Here is a 20825-nt window from a genome sequence, read left to right on the forward strand (position 1 = left end):
TTTGCCCCCTTTACACACACACACACACACACACACACACCCACACACACACCCCCCCCACACACACACACACACTCTCTCTTTTTTACTTTTGATTGCCAGCCATTCATTCAGAAGCAGTGGTACTTCATAATTAGCAAATTATCACATTGTATCTAATCAGGATGGCCAGTTCTCTCATTTTTTAATTGTTCCATGAATAAATATCTTGTCCTCACTTCCCATTCTCCAACTGTACTCATTTACTCCTTCAGTGTCGTGTGTTGGAGGCCTACCGTGTGCACAGCAGTGTTACAGGCACCAGGGATACAGCAGTGAACAAAACAGAGCCCAGCAAGAGACAGATAAACAATTGAAGATGTTAACTCCTGGTCGTGATAGATGCGAGGAAAGCAATCACATAGAGTAAAACAATAGCGATGATGGGAAGGAGGTTGCTTTAGCCAGGTCCTCTGGGGTGGCCTTTCTGAAGAGGTGACATTTGAGCTTGGTTGCAGGAAGCTCTGGGGAAAGGTGTCCCAGGAAGCGGAAACAAGGCCCTGAGGTTGGAAGTAGCTTGTTTTTGAGGAAAGTAAAGGCCATTGTAACCGGATTATGAGTTACACTTGTGTACAGATGTTTTATCCTCCTTGTAACCTTCACCCAGTGCCAGAAAGTCCCTGTAAATACTTGCATACAGAATTGGAGCATTTGTAAATTGTATAAATAGCAGTTGACTCTACTCTGCACAGTAGGCTTTCATAAAACTTTATATGGCACACAAGCAAGTTCACAGCTTGAAGGGTTTTCTCATCAATGTACACCGAGCACGTATCACCAACTATGGAAGTTTTAATTGTGTTTAGTGCAGAACTTCAGACCTCAGAATTCTGTTTTACATGCACAGCTATCTTAAAACCAGCTCTGTTCCACAAGTTCATTTGTAAGGCAGTTGAAACATGGGATAAGTTTTTCTGTAGAGAAAAAGATGAACTAAATGGTGGTTTCGTTCCTCGGCGAGCCCACAAAAGTCATTTCATGCTGACTGTAGCTGAAACCATACTGTTTAGTGCTGAAGTATCATCAGCATTAATTGAGCTTTCTGCAGCCAGACCCCTGCATCTAGATGGCGTTATAGGTCAGTTACTATGAGCCTTAATGGGACTCGTTTACCTCGGTCACACCTCCTATTTTTCCTGTCTGCCAAAAAGTTTTATAAAAGGAATTCTTGCCTTTGTGCCTTTAAGATTTAGCTCCTTGTGTTATAAAGTAGACAGTGGTGGGCAGAGTAGGGAATGCCCTGCACTGGGGGGCTGGGAGAGCCCGGGGCCCAATCTTAGCCCAGTCCCTGACTTGCTGAGTAACTTTGAGCGAACCGCCCTCGCTGAACTTTGATGTCGCAGGTCCTGCTTGGATATAAAACCCTGTTTTCTCACCACAATGGGAAAACATACATGTATTTCATCGTTCAAACCTACCTCAAATGACTATCTCTAGTTTCTTCTGGAAGTAGATGTATTCAAATGACATGAGGAGCTCAAGGAGTTCTGTGTATGGTGCTCCGCAGTTAGACGTTCCGTCTGAACCTTGATTTTGATCTGCTGTCTTTCTTAATGAGTGGAAAGAAATTTTGTCCTAGAACTTTTGGTCCAGATAAGATTTCTGTGTTCTTGGCCAACTTATCTTCCATATAATTATGTAAACTGGTTTTTCTTTTTAACTCTTAGGGATAAAAATGGTGACTATGGTTTGTTTCTTATGAATTATACTTATAAGTGCCCTTAGGGAATGGAACGAATTTGCAGGAGAGAGCAGAGCTGAAAGAGTGTGGGATCAAAAACAATTTTAAATGTTAAATGCAAAGCTATTTTCAGTATCCTGCTGGAGGAAAAAAAAATTTTTTTTAAGGCTTTAGACGATGGAAGAGGTTTCTGCTCCAAAGGAGAAAAGAGCCTCAGGGTTTTGCAGTAGAGAAAGCTACCTGATCCTTTAACTGACGACCACCCCTCCCTTCCTCCTTTACCCTCTCTGAGTTTCTTTTTGGCATCATGAACCACATTTGCCATTTGAGAAGTTTGCTGTGTAAACGACTAGCTTTGCTAGTTGCAGAGCTCAATTGGGACGTAGGGTGTTAGGGAGTTAGCATTCAGATGGCTTAGGGTACAGAGTGCTTTGTCGCAGAGTTCCCCACCAGATTCAAGTGAGGGAAGCCTCATCGGGACAGAAGCAGCACTTCTAGCAAGGCCTCTGTTTGATCAGCTGTGAATGATGCTTGATTGTTTTTTCTCTTTTCCTTACTTGATGGCACAGCAAGGAGTTGGGGCAAGAAGTTGTTGCTGGATTTCACTTTGGAGTTGGAAGGTGGCATTATACCTTGTGTTCCTCCTCAGATGCTAGAATATGAGTAGGAATTTTTGTCTGTTCTGTTCTCTGCTGTAACCCCAGCAGCCAAGACAGTGTCTGCACAGAGTAGTCACTCAATAAATACTTACTGAATGAATGAATGAATTCAGCCTGAGAAAACCTCAACTTTCTTTTCCTCTCTAACTGTGTAGGCTCATGAGCTTGGTCTCGCAAGGTACTTTGGAGTGTAGATAACCATTTCCTTTTGACATCTGTGTTTTTCTTGTTCTTCAGGTTGGCCAGATATCAGTATCTTTTATTGATGATCAGGACTTAACTGGCCATGGTTGTCCCTGCCTTGCTGATGTTCATCTTTGTGTTATCTTTAATTGGCCTCAAAGTACAACAAATCAATAGCCGAACCATATCAACTAAAAGAAAATGTACCGCGTATTGGGCATAGTACTACACGTTTATTTATTCAGTCAACATATGTATGAAGGGCCATTATACCCAGCACCCAGGCTACACCTAGAGGAAAAGCAGAAAGAGTTGTTGTAGGGATACCTGGGTGGCTCAGTTGGTAGAGCAGGCGACTCTTGATCTCGGGGTTGTAGGTTGGAGCCCCATGTTGGGTATAGAGATTACTTAAAAAATAAAATCTTAAAAAAAAAAACAAAAACAAAAGAAAAGAGAAGACAGTTGTTGTACCCAAGGAGCCTTCAGTTTAATCTGTTGGTCAAAAATAATCCAAGGCCATGTATAATGCCAATAAAGTAGTCTAGACTACCAATAAGTACTACAGGGATTCAGAGACCAGAGGGATTTTTGTGAGTTGTTATGGTAGGGAGGAGGCCTCTTAGAAATGAGCAGGTTTAGTCCAGACCTTTAAGGATGGGTAGGATTTAGATTCACAGACCAGGAAGTGGATGGAGTGGGGGGACATAGCACCATTAAAAGCGCAGAGGTAGGAATGACCAACCTGCATAGAGACTTGCCTAGAATGGAGAGTTCTCAAATAGTGGTGGGAATTTAAGTTTGGAAAAGCAGTCAGTGCCTAAACATGATGCATGCCATTTCAGATGATACCAATGGGTAATATATACAGAGTTCTTATGATGTCCTTAGCACCTCACATGTATTGTCGGATTTAATGCCCACAAAACCCCACGTAGTGGAACTATCGTTAGCATCACTGTAGAGAGGATGATCTTGAAGCACAGAGTGATCCAGAGACCTCCCTAAGGTAGAGGGTCCAAGCTTAAAAACCAAGTCATGGAAGCTCTTGACCATTGGACTCTGCTGTCTCCCAGTGTCCTTCACCTGCAGGATTTGGATTTAGTTGGGGTGTTAGAGTCATGAGCTGAAAGTGAACAAGGCTCTATTTAGCCACTCCTTCATATTGTAGATGAAGAAACTGCAGGTTAAGTGACAAGTTAAAGTTTACCTGGTGAGGTAAAGACTGCTAAGCCGTGGAAGGAGAATCACTGAAGTTGTTTCCACTGTGATTATGATTACCATTTCAGTGATGTGAAATAATTATCCCTAGAGCATTAGTCCAGTGTGAGCGTTTCTGTTGGACTGAAGCAAACAAAGAAGGACTAGCTGCAGCAGAGACCTGATAGGAGGCTGCTAGCTGAATCCAGACAGGAGTTGGAGGGAGCCAGAGCTGGGAATTGTCAATTATGTTAATCGGCATGGCTGTTTTCTGTCACCCTTTAGATCTTTAGAGTGCAGGCAACATCTGCCTGTGAGTGCCTTTCAAGTATGTGAATCTGCACTGTACTGTGACCGAAATGCCTTGGTTAATGAATTCTCCAGAAGCAAAGCACCATTATGGAAGTTGAATGTTTAAAAAACAAATACCCACATTTTCTGGAAAGAGCACCAGATTAGGAACAAGATAACTTGCATTCTAGGCTGCTTCTGCTACTTAAGCACCAGATAGCCTAAGTCAAATTACCTAAATGTCTCAAACTGTGGCTGATTCCTTATCAGTGGCACAGGTGTAACAATTCTCGTCTAGCCCCTTACAGTGTGGTTCTGATGCTGGAGTGAGATAAGGAAAAATAAGGGGTTTGAAAACTGCAAAGTTGCTCCCTGGTTGAAGGGGGGCAGCCATCGTAGTTTTAATAGTGAAGGTGTACTGGCCTTGCAGGGATAGTCTGGAGGAGCTGAAGGAAGTTTCCGCCCCCAGGGCTTGTTTGGGGATGAGGCGCTGTCCACCAGATGGGTGCTGACGGGCCTCACTTTGCTGGGTATGACCATATGTTAAAGGTGACGATATATTTCACCCTAGAAATGAGGAGCCACAGCCTGGGCATGACTGGAAGGTTAGGCACAGATATTCATGTTAATCTCTTCTCCTCTGGACACACCTCTCAGGATAATGATGAGCAAGTGTGAGCCAGAAAACAAAGTGTCAGGATCTAGCCAACTGGCCAGTTGGGTATGCTTGGATGTTTCACCTATCCTGGGGCATGAGGCAGAAATCCAGAAGAACCTTGATTAGCCTAGGAGCTAATGGGTGAGCCAGCATGCTGTCCAGGTAAAACCTGATTACAAAGCCCATAGCAAAGTCTTGACTGGAGATGTGCCACATCTTAATTTTTCTTAGTTTTGCATGGATGATGATGATGATGATGATGATGATGATGATGATGATTCATAGCAATATCTAACCTTTGAGTATTTGCCATATGCCAAGAACTGTGCAAAGTGCTTATATGCCTTTTCCCACTTAATACAGTAGCCCTGTGGGGTGGACACTGGCAATCTCACTTTCTAATTAGGGAGACCGAGACCCAGAGATGCTTCAGATAACACACAGTGGGTGGGAAAGCCATGATTCAGACCCAGGACAGTCTCCGGGGCCTGAAATCTCAACTGTTACCTTCTTTCTTCCTTTTCCTGGCACCGCACATGCTTCCTGCCCCTGGTTTTGAGGTTTCTGACAGCACGGTGGATCTCCGGAAGGCATTTTTGGTTGATAAATGACATGTCACCCAGTGGCCTCAGCTCACTGTGGCTCGCTCTTCTTTGTAGCCCGTGGCTGACATCGAGCAGCTCTCACTGGCTGCTTAAAGCTCACGAGCAAAATGATGCCAACACTGAATGTAGCAGATTGACTAACTCTTGCTGGCTAATGCATGTGGGGATTTTAAGGAAAGAAAAATAAGACAGTGAAAGGGATTGCTCTGGGTCAGTTTTTCAAAAAGTGTAGCTTATACTCTCCTCAGTGTTCATTACCATGCTTGTCAAAATCTCCCCACAAAAGCCTTTGCAAATGTCAAGATCCTGATGATACTATTTACCTCCATGTGTGATTTACAAAGTAACTTTTGCATGCATTGTCTTGTTTAGTCTTCACCACAGCCCCATGAGGAGAGGTGTTTAGAAAGACTTGTTTTGCTGGCTGTGAAATACTTGGGGAGTTTAAGCGACTGCCTGGGGTCCCAAAGCTAAGTCAGTAGCACCGCCAGGACTTACACACTGCTTTTCTGACTTTAACTCTTACTCTGTTCCCCAGTTTCTCTTCGCTTTGTCTGTTGAAAATGTTGTTAAGTGATCTGATTTACTGTATTGAGAAGTCAGCAGGGATTATTAAGGTGAAGTATTTTGTGCTACACACTGTTAGAGAATCAGAATAAATAAACAGTCATGTATGGTTGTTGTGTTGGGCAGTTGGTTTGCACCTACTTTGTATGGCATAGAACACACATATAGCTTTGTGGTATATTGTTGGACCAACAGCCCTCTTAGCTTTAAAAGTCCAAAGGCTTTGGGGCACCTGGGTGGCTCAGTCCGTTAAGCGTCCAACTTCAGCTCAGATCGTGATCTCACGGTTCATGAGTTCGAGCCCCATGTCTGGCTCTGGGCTCAGAGCCTGGAGCCTGCTTTGGATTCTGTGTCTCCCTCTCTCTCTGCCCTTCCCCCACTCGTGCTCTGTCTCCTTCTCTCTCTCGCTCTCAAAAATAAACATTAAAACAAATTTTTAAAAAAAAGTCCAAAGGCTTTAATAGATGATAAAACATGGAATTTATGTAATGTCCTTTAAAAGTTGACCATCAAGTTCTTGGTTAGGAACACAAGCTCCTGTTATCACATTGTTTCCATGGAGAAATTAGCCTTGGCTCACATCATTTCAGCTCTTGGTGCCTTTTCCAGGAATGGAGTGAACTGCTTTAGGAGAGAGAGCTGGTCATGCTTGTCACCTAGAGCTCTCTCCCCTCCTATAAGTGCAGGGGGCTGATTTACTTCTCTGAGCCCTCTCAATTTTTCCTGTCATCTGAACATAAATCATCTGTGAGGTCCTGCTAATTTCATTGTTTAGAAGCTTTCCATGAAACAAACCTGAATGGAACGTTTTCTTATATAGGTTTGAACCTCCCCTTTAAAGTATTTAATTGGTGGGGCACCTGGGTGGCTCAGTTGGTTGAGCGTCTGACTTGGTTCAGTTCATGATCTCATGGTTCTCTGAGATCTATGAACCATGATCTCATGGTTCATAGGTTCAAGCCCTGCGTCAGGCTCTGTGCTGACAGCTCGGAGCCTGGAGCCTGCTTTGGATTCTGTGTCTCCACCTCTCTCTGTCCCTCCCCCACAGGGCTCTCAAAAATAAATAAACATTTAAGAAAATTATTTTTTAAAAAAAGTATTTATTTGGTGGCAAGGGGCTTTACTAGGAGAATGTAGAACTGGTCTCGCTCAAGCCTTTTCAGTTGGGACACCAAGCAAGTTCCCGTATTAAAGAGATCCACGGACCATGGCTGAAACTAGTCCTTAGCAGCCAGTGGTCCAAGCCTTCTATCTTCAACATGTGGCTTCCACTTGGTGGTTGAAGGCAGAAGCTTCCATTTTTACCATCTCCTGGGGGAAAAGCTAAGGGGGGAACACCTGCAGTCATTCTAAGGGAAAGACCTGGTAGTAGCACGTTCTTTTATTCTAGGGGCCAGAATTAGTTAGTTAGTTAGTTGTACTAACTAGAGGTACGGCTACATCTAACTACGAAGGAGGCTGAGAAGCATCTTTAGGTGGGAGGTCATGAGTCCAGCAAAAACTGTATTTAAAAGTGGAGAGGATATAGAACATGAGGGGAAATTTGCAGCATGCTGCATTGTGGTACCAGTGGGAAGGATTAAATAGAGTTTGAAGCTGGTGCCAGGAGAGCTGGGAAGATGCCTGAGTCCAGGGTCAGGATCTAGGCAGGCACACAGAAATCTTGGCGTATGTAGCCATCTAGAAGTCAGGGCAACTCATTGCTCAGAGACGAGGCTGCCAGGTAGAACCAAGGTGCCAGAGGTGCCGAGGTGCTGGAGGGAATGTGAATAATCTAGAAGACTTCAGTTGTCAGAGGAAATTCATCAATGTAAGTGGTACAGTAGAAAGAGCACTGAGCTAGGAGTCAGAAGACCTGGGTTTGAGTCCATCCGCTTCTGCTTCATAACCTGGGGCAGAAGGCTTTGATGAACATTTGCTTTATCATCTACAATGTGGGAATAATGGTGATGGCCTTTCCTGTCTCCCAGGCCTAGGGTGAGTAATGGAAGGGGAAGTGCCCTGCAAACTGAGCTCCATGGAAACTGGCATAGCGTCTGTGTTATTCACCTGTATGTCCCCAGCACCTGGTGCAGTGGTGGGGAAAACTTGCATTGTGTGGAGATCTTGGTCCTGGACAGTGTTCTCTGCTAGGCAGAGTTGTTCTTCTGTTCGTCATTGGCCAAGGTCTTCACTGGCCAAGGTAGAGCCACGTACCCCACCAGGGTGTGGGCAGACATCAGGGCAGCTCCCAACCAGGTAGCATAGGACATATAATATGTCTTTGGCAGAGCCATTTGCTTGCTCCACTGACGAGGTGACAGAATACAACAAAAGGGGAGCTAGGACTTCCATTTGGATGTCACGGTCCCCGAATATGAAGTGATCATTTTTAACTGGTCTGGTCTTCCTGCAGATTGGAAGATGAAACCTTCCCAAAGCTGTTAGAACATGACCTCTTGCTTCAAAATAGTAAGATGTAGTTATAAAATTCCTCTGTTGATTTGGAAAACAAAATATGTGGCTTGTTCAAAACAATAAATGTTTACTGAAAATATGATATAGATAAGAGAATACAAAAACAAGCTTATGGTTTCTATCCCGTGGACTGTTTCTGTCCTGGCCAGAGTGATTTTTTTTTTTCTTTTGCTGGAGAAATGGGGTCTCAGTGGATAATCCAAAAAAAATTTTAACTTTGATTCATTTTTTTATTTAATGTGTTTATTCACTAAAGATGATCTTCTTTCCTGGAACACAGTGGAGTATTTTTAACCGGACTTTACTGAAAAAAAAAAAGCAGGAATTGAACTTACATTCACAGTATGCTCTTGACTCTGTTAAAGGCTCAGGCATAGAAGGAGGGAAAAGCACCTAAGTGTTAACAGTGGTTCTCATCTCGTAGAATTTGAGGTGATTTCTATTCTCATCTCCTTCCCTGTGGTTTTCTATTTTTCAACAGTAAGCGTGTGTTGCTGTTATAATCATAATGAGCTAGTTAAAAATGAGTCTTATAAATTAATACCCTCCAGCCAAATGAAGAATTTTGATTTTTGGCAACCTGGCCTGGGCTATAGGCTCTCATGTTAACTCAGGGCTATCGAGGTGATTTTCTGACAAGGTAAGGAATTTGTTAGGAAGAGGATGTTTTCCTTTGTGGAAATCAACACAGAAAGCAATCGTTCTGTGACATGTCGGGAAAGATGTCGGGGGGAACTCTGCTCCTGGAATTTGACTAGCCTGTTTTACGGTCACTTAAGGAAATGAACCTTGCAGGTTTCCCATTCACCGAGTAACTGTTCTCCTTTATCTTATACTCCTGTGTTCCTCGGGGACCCCTGGCTCCATCATCCTGGGATCAGGTGACCCTGTCCTTTGTTCTCTCAGACTCTTCCATTACCAGTGTCCTCTGTGCATGTTTCCCTCCCTCTGTTTGTGACTGTAGATTTGGTGGTGGCTTCTTCCCACCGCCATGTTTACAGACTGAGGAGAACTAATTGTTGCTCTTTTCTGTCACAGTTGTCCCTTGCTCTTGTCATTGCTCAGGTGAGTGACCTGAGCCGTGCTCTGGGGACAGAATGAAGAGGAGGGGTCAGGACTGTAGGGAAAGGGTGGGGGTCCTGAGCTGACTGCAGGACCTTGGGGAAGTCCCTGGGCCATCCACCTAGCACTTGGCCCGTACCCGGCAGGACGCGCTCTGACACAGCTCCTACAGATGACTGCTTGGTGTTTGAAGCCATGCACTGATCTGTTGAATTCCTGCAATGTGGCAGTCACTGTTCCAGATGCCGTCAGGGGGCATAGTGATGAGCAAGGCAGACCTGCTGTCTGCTGTCATGGAGCTTTCATTCTCGTGGGAGAGAGAAACGGTTCACAGGGAAATAAACGAAGCTCATTACAGACTGTGAGAGCGGCCCCAGAGATGGTTACATGCGCCCTTTTGTAGTGGAGCAGGAGGGCTGGGGTTAGGATGATTCAAAGGCCTGGCTCCTTCTATTTCGCCCCCTGTGCTTTCTAGTGGGGAGGGAGGAGATTCGGGGCGGGGGGGGGGGGGAGTGGGGAGGGGTGCGGATATCTCAGTAAAGCTGAGCTGCTTCTCCCATTCAGTCCGCCTGGGCCAGGCCTGGGCGTACAGGTGGAGAGAGCAAAAGCCAAGGCATACCCCGGGGGCACTTCCTTCTTTTCTGAAGAGCGAAGAGCCGGTTTGCACAAAGAAGTCCCAATCAGTGCCCGCTGCAGCTTTTTCCATGGCCAAGCTTGTGTTTTCTCTCTTATTTACAACTTGTAACGAGACCCAGCCTCTCCGTGTCCTTCTAGCAGGATATTGGACTGATCCTTTCAGGGACAGGGTCTTCTATTTTGTTGTTGCTGTTTTAGTTATAGTAACCCCCTCCCTGACACCCTGTTCTCCAGGTCTGGTCTTGCATGTGTTCAGGGTAGTTTACTGTGCCATTGCCCGTCCTGAAACTCTTGATCACTGACACTTACGGGATCTTTGAGCATCACTGTCGGCTTGGCTTTTGGCTGCCCAGAAAAGCTGGAAGTTGGGGAGATGTGAGCTTCCTTGTCGAGTCTTCTTTTCTATTACACTTCTCTGTCAGATCGAGGGCTCAGCCATTGGTCCTGTTCTTTGTGCCCCATCTTTCTGAAAAACCAAGACAGACAGGACCCTGCCTCCCATGAAGACTCCGCACCCTTCCTTCTACAGCCCTTAATGTCTGTGTTTTCTGACCCTTCTTCTCCCGTCTTCCTGTTCAGAGAACAAGGCCTTTGAACTTGCCTCACACTGGCTTGATGCAGTATGGGAAACCAAGTTACCTGCCTCCTGAAGGAGTCTGGGACTCACTTGGCTTCCAGAGCCCCCCCTCACTTCTCTGCCACCCAGAGGATAAGTCATGCCCACGGTGATCATTTAACTCTCCTATCAGGGCCTACAGAAAGGCCCTTTGTTACTCAGTTAATTTTCTTGTGTGTGGGGGGGTCTTGTTTACTAGTCTCATCCATTCTATGTTGTTACCAATTCTTTAAAAATATATCTGCGTATATGCACGTGTAAGGATGTGTGTGAATCTTTTTCTATGGAGAACAAAGGGCTTTGGAATGAGTGTGGCCCTGAGAGGGCCTGGATTTACACCCCGGGAGTTGTCGTCATCCTTTGGGAAATCTACCCCTTCGTCCCAAATATCAACCGACTGGAATTTGTCAAGTTTTGTCCCAACCTTAGTTTCATAGTTTTCCCCCAGTTTCTGAGACAACTTTGGGGTTCCCTGTGTTCAGGGAGGACTTCAGTCATTGGGTCCGCCCCTTAAATACACCGACTCGGTGAGGAAAGCTTTTCATGGCCGGCCTCAGGGCCAGGGCTGCTGGGTGGAGTGTGCCTCTTACAGTCATCATGGCCCGGGCCATGTGTAGGCCTCCTTTACTTGGCCGTAGCGTGGTGGAGAGTGTCCAGTCTGCTTTGGAATAAGCAGTTTTGTTTAAAACAAGTTGGCTCCAAAAGTTGTGTCTTAAGTGGTCTGAATGGCTCCCCTCCCTCCTCATGGGTTTCAGCTGGTTAATATGGTGGCCTGGCTTGGTCCAGGCAGACCAAGGACGTCTGCCTGGACTTCTGGCTGACCAGCACCCCTGCACTCCTCAGCATGAGTTTGCCTCCCTCTGCTAAGGAGGGAAGGAAGAAGTCATCCTTTCCACTGGTTTGAAACAGGACGTGCCTGAGTGAGGCGGCAGGGATGAGGGAGTCATCTATTCATTCAATGTCATCTGAGGGTCCCCCGTGTGCCTGGTGTGATGGGAAGCCACTGGAGCATTGAGAGCACGAAGACAATAAGTGATTCATGTTTTCTAAAGGTTCTTCTGGCTGCCCATGGACTGAAGTGGGAGGGATAAGCATGGAGCAGGGAGCTGGGTTAGGAGGTGCTTGTTCTGGTCCAAGGAGCCAGACTGGCTTGGATGCCACTGGTAGGCATCTGTGTGAGCAGACAGGGAACAGACAGGCCTTCGCTGGCTGCCATTGTCGTTTTCCCTCGGGCTCTGGATCCCCTGGACCATGAGCCTCCCCTTCCCTAAGTGTGGCAGGCCCTGCCAAGCTCCTGCTCCACGGCTGGTGCTGTTCACTCCACCTAGAACGTTCTCTTCCCCCGCTTCCCAATCCCGGTGGTTCTGCTACTGCCTAACCCAGTGACCTTGGGCAAGTTACCAGATCTCTCCTGAGCCTCAATGTCTTCATCTATGAAAGAGTGAGCACAGAACTCCCTCATGGGATTGGGAGGGGAACACTATATGTACTTGAGTGTGATCGTTGCCGTAGCCTCTGCAGTGGTCTTTTATTTCCACCCTTACCCTGCTCTGTATGCGCTCTGCCCAGTGACCCAGTGAGCCGGGGTCCAATCAAGTCGTGCCTCTGGCTCAGAACCCTCTCGACAGTAGCTTCCTGTCTCACTCAAAGGAAAAACCAAATCCTCAGCATGGCCCCCACGGCTGCCTGGTGCTTCTCTGACCCCATCTCCCAGCCCAGGGCCTGGTGGGTAACCAAGCAGGCTGGGTCGTGCGTAACTCACTGGTGCATGTGGGTGGTGTCCCCCCCGACCCCGAGTTACGCAGTGCATGACTCATGTGGCCGAATGCACTGATCCCACCTGCCCACCTCTTGCCCCACTTCAGCCACGTCAGAGTCCTTGCTGTTCCGCAAACACGCCAAGCTGGCTTCGGGCTCGGGCTCTTTCCTCTGACTGCTCCCTCTGCCTTGAATGCTCTTCCCCCAGATATTTGTATGGTGTGGTTACTCCCCTTCTTCAGGTCTTTTCTCACATGCCACCCTGTGTAAAGTCGTACCATTCAGCCCACTGCCCCCCAGATGTTTCCCTGTTTTCCTTTTGTTTTCTTTTTCCTCTTAGCTCTTAGCATCATCTAACATATTCTGCAGTTTACTTTCTTACTTGGCTTATCGTCTCTCTTCTCAATAGAAGGTAAGCTGCGAGGGCAGAGACCAGTGTTATTTTGTTCACTGCTGTGTCCCCAGTGCGTGAGATGGTGGCGGGAAGATAGCAGCGGCTCACTAATAAAGGAGTAAATGAGTTTACAATAAAGCAAGTGGAGTGTTTTGTCCCGTGCTTAGCATAAGTGAGTGCGCAGTAAGCGCTTGCTGCCATCGTCTTCATCATTGGTGTCGATTATCCCTCTGGGACCAGTTCCGCGTGGCCTTCTCTGAGCCCTTCCCCAGCCCCTTCTTGGGTTGAACTGCATCGTGGCCACCTCTGCTCCCTGCTGCCCTTCGTTCTGTGTCCTCTCCCTCCGTGGCATTGATCACACCGCACCAGTGGAACACGTCTCACTCTCTTCCCTGTATGAGCCCAAAGTCCTGTGGGGCAAATACGGACTTGTTCAGATTTGTACCCTCAGGACCCTGCGCCCGTGGGGTAGCGCATAGTAGGAGCTCAGGAAGTGTCCACTGGCAGCCATGACAGGTGGAAAGAGCTCTCCAATTCCTCACCAGTGGTCCTGGCTCCAGCATTGTTGTCTAATGTTTGCAGCCCCACTCCCAAGGGGTGTCATGAGAGAGTCTGACAACCACTGAAGTGACAAAATCTCTAACAGTATGTTTAGGACAAATTTGGGGGAGCAGAGTGCCTCCTGTGCATAGTCCTTTGAATGACAGTATCTGGGTGGCTTGCTCATTCCACAAGTGAGAGTCGGGCCCTTTGGCTGTGCAGGACCCAAGGAGACAGTGTGATTCAACTTCCGCTCATTCAGTGGAGACCATGTGAGTAACACCGGTGTGTTTGGAGGAGGCTGGGGAGAAGCAGAGAAAGCTGGGGCTGGTTCTTGGGGGACTTGGGGTTGGCGGGGAGAGCATGGCTTCTGGGGATGGTATAAGGAAGAGGAGAGCAGCCCCTGCCTGGTCCGGGGAGCAGGGGTGGGTGCCTTGGGAGGCATGATTTGGTAGGTGGTGTGGGCCATATGAGGGGAGACCTTAAATGCCAGGGCAATGAGTTTGGCCCCTTGTATTTGGCGGGAAGGGTCCGGTTTAGGGATTCTGATGGATAGGTATAAGAATCAAAAGGGTCAGGGGAGGTGGAGAGGAGCTCTGGAGTCATTGTCACCTGTCCAGAGATAGACTGTCTGATGAGACCTGCAGGTGGCATACCAGTGCCAGAGGCCATGCCATTAGGGACGGACATTGGCACCCACAGGACAGCAGAGCTTCAGCTGAACCAACAGAGTGCAGGGGACTGAGGAGTTAGAAGTGGGGGCTTAGGGGCATCTGGGTGGCTCAGCCAGTTAAGCATCTGACTTTGGCTCAGGTCATGATCTCATGGTTCATGGGCTTGAGCCCCACGTCAGGCTCTGTGCTGACAGCTCAGAGCCTGGAACCTGCTTCAGATTCTGTCTCCCTCTTTCTCTCAAAAATAAATAAACGTTAAAAAAAAAAAAAAAAGTGGGAGTTTAGCACAGACTGGGCATAGGAGTGGACTTTTTCTCCCTGAGGGGTACTGTTGGTGTCCCAGGGTCACAGAGATCTTCCTGCCCTGGTCTGGTTGGGCTCACCAATTCATAAGCCACTGTTTCTCTGGAATGAGCTGGTTTTCTACACTCTATACTGGGCCAGTCAGCTCGAATCATCAGTCAGTTTTGTACCAGGGTGCTCTTCAGAAAAGCTTTAAACCCAGGGACTGGCAGATTCAGATTTAAGAGTCAGTATGGCCCGCAACTCCCTGTGAGGCCTTGGTCAAGATGCTCATTCTCTTGGGGTGGTTCACTTTCTTTATCTGCCAGGTTAGCAGAACGCTAACCCCCTGGGTTCTAGGCCAGAGCCTCTTAAATCCCTCCTGCCCTGGGTCAGGATTAGCCCTGCAGGCTTGGGTGGGACTGAACCTTCAGGTGGGAAGCCTCATGGCCACACTGTGGAGAGGACTAGCCTTGACACTGAGTGGCGTTTGAAAATTGTTCACTCACCCAGGGATTGATTCATTCTGCAAAACTAGCGAGGGTTCTCTTCCCATCCCCCTTGCCTGCTTTGGGATGGAATTGCTGAAATGACCTTGGCTTCCGGAAGCCATCCCGTTTTCTGATTCTGCTCTCCTAAACATGGCCCCTGCCCTGTGCCTAGGGGCCTCATTCTCACACAGCTACCATCATTCCCTCTGGCCTTGTTGCGTGAGATCTCCTCTTAGCTTTCTCCTCCTTTCCTTTGCATCTGATTTCTTTTTTTTTTTTTTTAACGTTTATTTATTTTTGAGACAGAGAGAGACAGAGCATGAACAGGGGAGGGGCAGAGAGAGAGGGAGACACAGAATTGGAAGCAGGCTCTAGGCTCTGAGCCATCAGCCCAGAGCCTGACGCAGGGCTCGAACTCATGGACCGCTAGATCGTGACCTGAGCTGAAGTCGGACGCTTAACCGACTGAGCCACCCAGGCGCCCCCTTTGCATCTGATTTCAAACACCGGGCCTGATCTGCCCAACCAGGGTAACCCTGATGGTTCCAGCACATATGCTCACATATCTGCCTTCCCTTTACTCCTAAGATTATATCCTCAGCCCATTCCATGTGGCTCCCTAGTTTTGATCATGCTCATTTAAGATGGCCGCATAATATTCTATCGAGGGAGTGCCTTCAATAAGCTATGAGTTTGTTATGGGGCATTTCACTTGCTTTTAATTTTTGTTCTTTCAGCTAATGCTACATTGGCCATCTTTGTGTATTGCAGAATGATTTTATTACGTTGGCATTTATCTAGCTAATGGCAATGGCCCAAGATCACACAGAGAATCAGAATTTCTTTTTTCAAGAAAAATGTCGTGAAGATATATTTAAAATTTACTTTAAATGCTAGGAATGTTTTTGTTGTATTTTCCACGAATGAAGAAGCAGGGTAACAGTAATGTGAAATGAGATATAAGTGAAAGGCTGTGTATTTACAAGTAATACATGACTTGTTGTTTGTTCCTAAGTGTAGAGGTGAGCCAGTACACTCTCTTAAGGAGTAATTTATCTGCTCAAATTGAGGAATTCTGTATCCCTATATTTTTGATGCTTTGATTAAAACAGTAAAATAAACAGTGATCCCTTGTTCACGATGTTTTTAAGAAATCCCCTACACCTGTTGGGATGAGCACTGGGTGTTGTAGGGAAGCCAATTTGACAATAAATGATATAAAAAAAAAAGAAAAAAAGAAAAAAGAAATGCCCTAAAGCAAGAAAAAGTAAATGGGATTTTTGAGGGGGGGAAAAAACTCCAATGTCTCCTTAAACCAGAATGAGCCTGTCAGGAAGTGCTCCTAGCAGTGGAAGCTAAGATCGTCCAAGACCATCCTGCTGTGGAGCCAAGTGGAAGCAGGTTGCAAACTTGCTGAACAGTTTGGTTTTTTGTTGGTCCTAAGGAAATAACCAGAATGAAACCAACAAACCAGTGTCAATGACTTGGTTCCGAGTGTTCTTTTTAGCCTGGAATCCATGTGGCTTTGGGGTGACGGGGAAGGCTTCCTCTGCCCAGATGATCTGTCGTTGCTGTTTCAGTCTCTGGTTGATGATTACGTGGACCATTTCAACCGGCAAATGTCAGCTGAGTTGCCAGGAATAAAAACTGGGGAAGAAAACACCCAGTGCCCCCTTGTTTCTGAGGAGCCCACGAGCTGGGAGTGGGAAGGACAAAACAAGTCTAAAATTGGTGGTCCTTTACTGGAGACTAAGAAGAGAGTCCTGGGGCAGTCAGCTCTACTCTGTTAGAGAAGAGAGAGCGATTCCATCTCCTCGGGAGGCTAGGGCGGGGACGGGGGGTGTCAAGAAAGGTGTTATGGCGGGGGGGGGGGGGGGGGGAGTTGCTGTTGTCAGCACTAGAAAGGACTGGCTGAGATGGGACTGGACAGTCCCAGCAAAACAATAAGGCTGACAGAGGAAATGGAGGTGGAAGGACATGGGGATATGTTTGGGGTTTGGCTGAAGCAGTGTTGCTTTAGGGCGTGTATCAGATGCCAGGCTTGGGTCTAAGCACTTCCTATATATTAACTCATCTAATCCCTACAGTGACCCAAGGGGGGCGCTACCATTGCCTCCATTTTACAGATGAAGAAATAGACATAAAGTAACTCATCAACTGCCCAAGATCGTCCTGCTGTAGAGCCAAGATCAGACCCAGTTGGTTTGGCTCCAGAATCTCTGTTCCTAACCACAAAGCTGCCACGCCTCTGATATAGGGGGAGAACAGACACTAGAACCCGAGGCTTGAAGTGCCAGTGATTAGGGGTACCGAGGTGGGAGAGGGGTCAGAGTGGAGATGAAAGGGATTATAGGGTGGGGATGGGGGAGTTCGCTGAGAGCCGAGGGGCCACAGGAAGAAAGAGCTTCTTGGGGCGGTGGGGGTGGGGTGGGGTGATGTTTTGTCTACAAGGCCCAGCACTGCAGAGTTCCACGAGGTGAGATCTAAGAGCAGGTCTGATCCAAGGTCTCCACGGGCGAGCCTCTGGAGACTGCACCATGCTGTTCATTCTGGAGGGTTCTCTCTTTTGAAGATGGCGAAGCAGGCACAGGCTTTGGGTATCATTAGCCGTGTCCTCGTGTGGGTAGAAAGAGATGAACATGACAGAGAGGGGCAGGTGAGAGCTGGCATTGCTAATTTGGTAAACCCGGTGGCTCTTCTGCAGCCTAATGATGTCTGAAAGCTGTTTTCTATGCCGAGGCCCAAGCGTGACTCCCTTATCTGAATGCTGTAGCAATTACTATTTTTCCTGGGAAATTGGGCCCACGTGGGCCCTGTGTGTGGTTTATTTGAGTTCCATTTTTATAACCTATTACCTTGTCCCCATGATGCAAGGGGCCTCTCTTTTCTGGAGCTTTGCTGTGAAAATTGTTTCTTAAAAGGTACAAAGTGATCTCTCATCATTTGGGTGGCGTTCTTTCCATAGTAGCACTTTTCTGCAGACTGTGTGCACGCTTTTCATCACCCCTGACCCCAGTTGTCATGTTTTTCTGATCGTTGGCAATTTACTGGGATCTTTTAGGCAGTTCTTAAATCTCACTACCTAGGTGTTTGTCACGATTTCTTCCAGAAGAGTTTGTGCATTTAAATATCCATTCAACTTCTGCTGCAAAGTATGGCTCTCCAGATGACCTTGCTAGGGCCTAACACCCAGTCTTGTCCTCTGGCCTTGAGTTGATAACAATAGCAATTAGCATTTATGGAACCTGAGCTGTTATTAGGCACTGTACTGAGGGATTTATGTAGGGATTTATGTTCACGATCTTAATTATTCCCGGTCTCGATAAAGAAAGTGCTGTTACTTCCGCCATTTTACAGATGAAGAAAATGAGTATTAAAGAGGTAGAGTATCTTGCCCCAGGTTGCACAGCTAATAAATGGCAGAGCTGGGCCTCAACCCAGGCCCTCCTGACCTTGGAGCCCATGTACTTCATTCATTCATTCAGTCAGTCAGTCATTCAACAATAAGTGATTGTTCATAACATGGCCAGCACTGTTCTAGACCCAGGGTTTACAGCAAAGGAAAAAATAAAAAGCAAAAATTTCCTGCCTTTAGTTCACATTCAGATTTGGGGGGATAGAAAACAAAATAATAAAATACACATTATCCAATATGGTAATAAGATTATGGTGAAAAATAAAGCAAGGAGGTTGGCTAAGAAGTGTTAGGAGAATTTTAGAGTAGTCAGAGAAGGTCTCGTTGAGAAGGAGACCAAGCTGTTAGGTTAAGTAGCAAACAAACTCCTGAATCTCAGTGTTATCGACCCAAGAAAACATTATTTCTTGTACAGAAAAATTCCAGTTTGGCTGCTCCTTCTTTGTGGTTACCGAGGGACCCACATTCCTTATATCTTATGGCTCTGCCCTCTTTAAGGCCCTCAGATTGCCTTCCATTCAGCTGGAGGATGAATAAGAAGAGAGATGGTCTTGTGGGGAAGTTTTTGTATTTTTATTAAAATTTTTTTAATGTTTATTTATTTTGAGAGAGAGAGAGAGAGAGAGAGAGAGAGAGAGAATCCCAAGCAGGCTCTGCACGATAAGTGTAGAGCCCAATGTGGGGCTCAACCTCACGAACCGTAAGGTCATGACCTGAGCCGAAATCAAGAGTCCGATGCTTAATTGACTAAGGCACCAATATGCCCCTTGTGGGGAACTTTTTATGGGCCAATCTGGAAGGAGCACTCATCTCTCCTACCCATTGGTGAGAACTCAGTCACATGTTTACTTCTAACTACAAGGGAGGCTGTTGGGAAATAGAGTCTAGCCATGTGCCCCCAAGAAAAAAGAAATGGGCTTTTGTGAACTTGCACCATAGTGTATACTGTAGCGAATGAAGTGAAGAAGTGAGTTGTATGTGTAACTCGGGAAAGAGCATTAGGGTATAGGAACATCAGGGTAAAGATGGCCAGGGTGGCTGGAGTGCAGTGAGGAGAAGACAAGGAGGGGGGTGGTGGGACAGAAAGCAAGAAGAGGAAAGTCCTCATGGCAACGAGGAAGTGTGAGGAGACCAGGTTGAGAATGAGGGTTCTAGCTTGGGCAACCAGCTAAGACTGGGAAGACCAGGAGGAGTCTATGGTGCAACAGAACGGGTGCCTTCCAGGCATTTTAGAGCACATCTGGAAGACTGGAGTAACTGTGCTGTCCTTCAGGGAAGCCTCCATAGCGCTAAAGGTCTGGCTGCTGTGTAAAAATCCAAGGAGCACACATTCCAGGCAGAGAGAAAAAACAGAGATGGGAAAAACACAGATATGGGAAATTTATATGATGTGCCTGTTGGGACTCCTGCTAGTGGAGGCATAAACGGGGAGTTACTGGTTCCATAGTCGGGTAGGATGCTACAGGAGTTCACAAAAGGAAGGGGTTCCAGAATGGGAGTTGATGCTGCCGTCTGGCTCCCTGTCTGCTATTCTTTGTATGTTGGCATCGGTCTTTCCTACTGCAGATGGACCGTGCTCCTCGTGGGGGCACCACTGCTGACAGACCCAGTCCAGCAATTGCAGTGAAGGGACAACTCCTTTCTCTGCATCTATATGTTAGTTCTAGAGCAAGTCTCTGCCTGGCTTAGGTTGGATGTTGTGCCTGTCATTGCAGCCAGGGAGTGGAGTAGTCTAATCGGGCTGGACCATTTGCCCACCCTTGTTGGGGCCTTCATGGTCTTTTTTAAGAAGGCAGAAGAAAAGCATCTATGGAAAATAAAAAAAGAGTCTTTAGCATGGTTTACTGTACTATGTTTTAGAAGAATTTATGGTACAACAAGGTAGGAACTCTTTGGGGAGTTTTAAACAGAGGACTTGATCATATTTAGGTTTTATTAAAAGTCATTACAGACACTGTGTTTGGGTTTGTGGTTGGAAATAAATAAGTGAGTAGAGGTTAGGAGGTTGCCACTGTAGCTCTAAGGAGAGCCGAAGAGACCTGAGCCAATTAAAGCCCTTAGTTGTGTCATTTGGACTTCACCTCCAGCCGCCCCACTGGTAAAGAGGAGTGGGAGAAAGTCTAGAGACAGTGAGGCAACCAGGGCTTGGTGACCAGCTGGAGGAGGCAAGAAAAAGAGGGGCTTAAGGAGGATCCCCCCCCCCCACCACCAAGGGGGGTAATAACTATTCTCCAGAAGGCTAGATTTATCTTTGGAAACCAGTTATTAAGTGGTAGCAGACTTGACATATCTTATGTGCTTCTTGAGAAATGTGAGTGCTATTGGCTTTTTGTGGTGCCTCAACTGGAAAAGGAAGCTGACTGATTGTATTTGTCTCCCTTTAAAGTTTCCTTTCTTTTTGCAATCAGATAATAGGAGCCACAGCCAGGACTGCCATTTGACAGATGGATGGGAGCTGGGCCCTGGCCCGAAGACCTTTCCTCCCCCCCATGCCTGCCCCTGGGCCTGCAGGTCTACTTTATAAACATTCATCTCCTTGGCATTGGCCTTGGTAGGAAGGCTTTTCAGGATTTTAAGCAAAGAAATGACCTGTTCTGACTTAGGTTGTGACCAGTTCCCT

The 20825-nt window shown here is 46.8% G+C and overlaps 1 protein-coding gene and 1 long non-coding RNA gene across 15 annotated transcripts in view; one reads left to right on the plus strand and one right to left on the minus strand.

Moving 5' to 3' along the window:
• Nucleotides 1-20825, plus strand: part of ARNTL (aryl hydrocarbon receptor nuclear translocator like) — a 106932-nt gene that overhangs the window by 14273 nt on the left and 71834 nt on the right. The gene's annotated exons all lie outside the window — the stretch shown is intronic.
• LOC123601403 overlaps nt 8544-20825 on the minus strand; it is a 33276-nt gene continuing 20994 nt past the window's right edge. Inside the window, exon 4 of one of the 2 annotated variants that reach the window (XR_006714091.1) lies at nt 8544-8641. This is a non-coding gene — a long non-coding RNA (uncharacterized LOC123601403). Of the gene's footprint in view, nt 8642-19746; nt 20013-20825 lie in introns of those variants that run through there. The other variant, XR_006714092.1, reaches the window with a different exon arrangement.

Source organism: Leopardus geoffroyi, chromosome D1, assembly GCF_018350155.1.
Source record: "Leopardus geoffroyi isolate Oge1 chromosome D1, O.geoffroyi_Oge1_pat1.0, whole genome shotgun sequence".
Lineage (NCBI taxonomy): Eukaryota > Metazoa > Chordata > Mammalia > Carnivora > Felidae > Leopardus > Leopardus geoffroyi.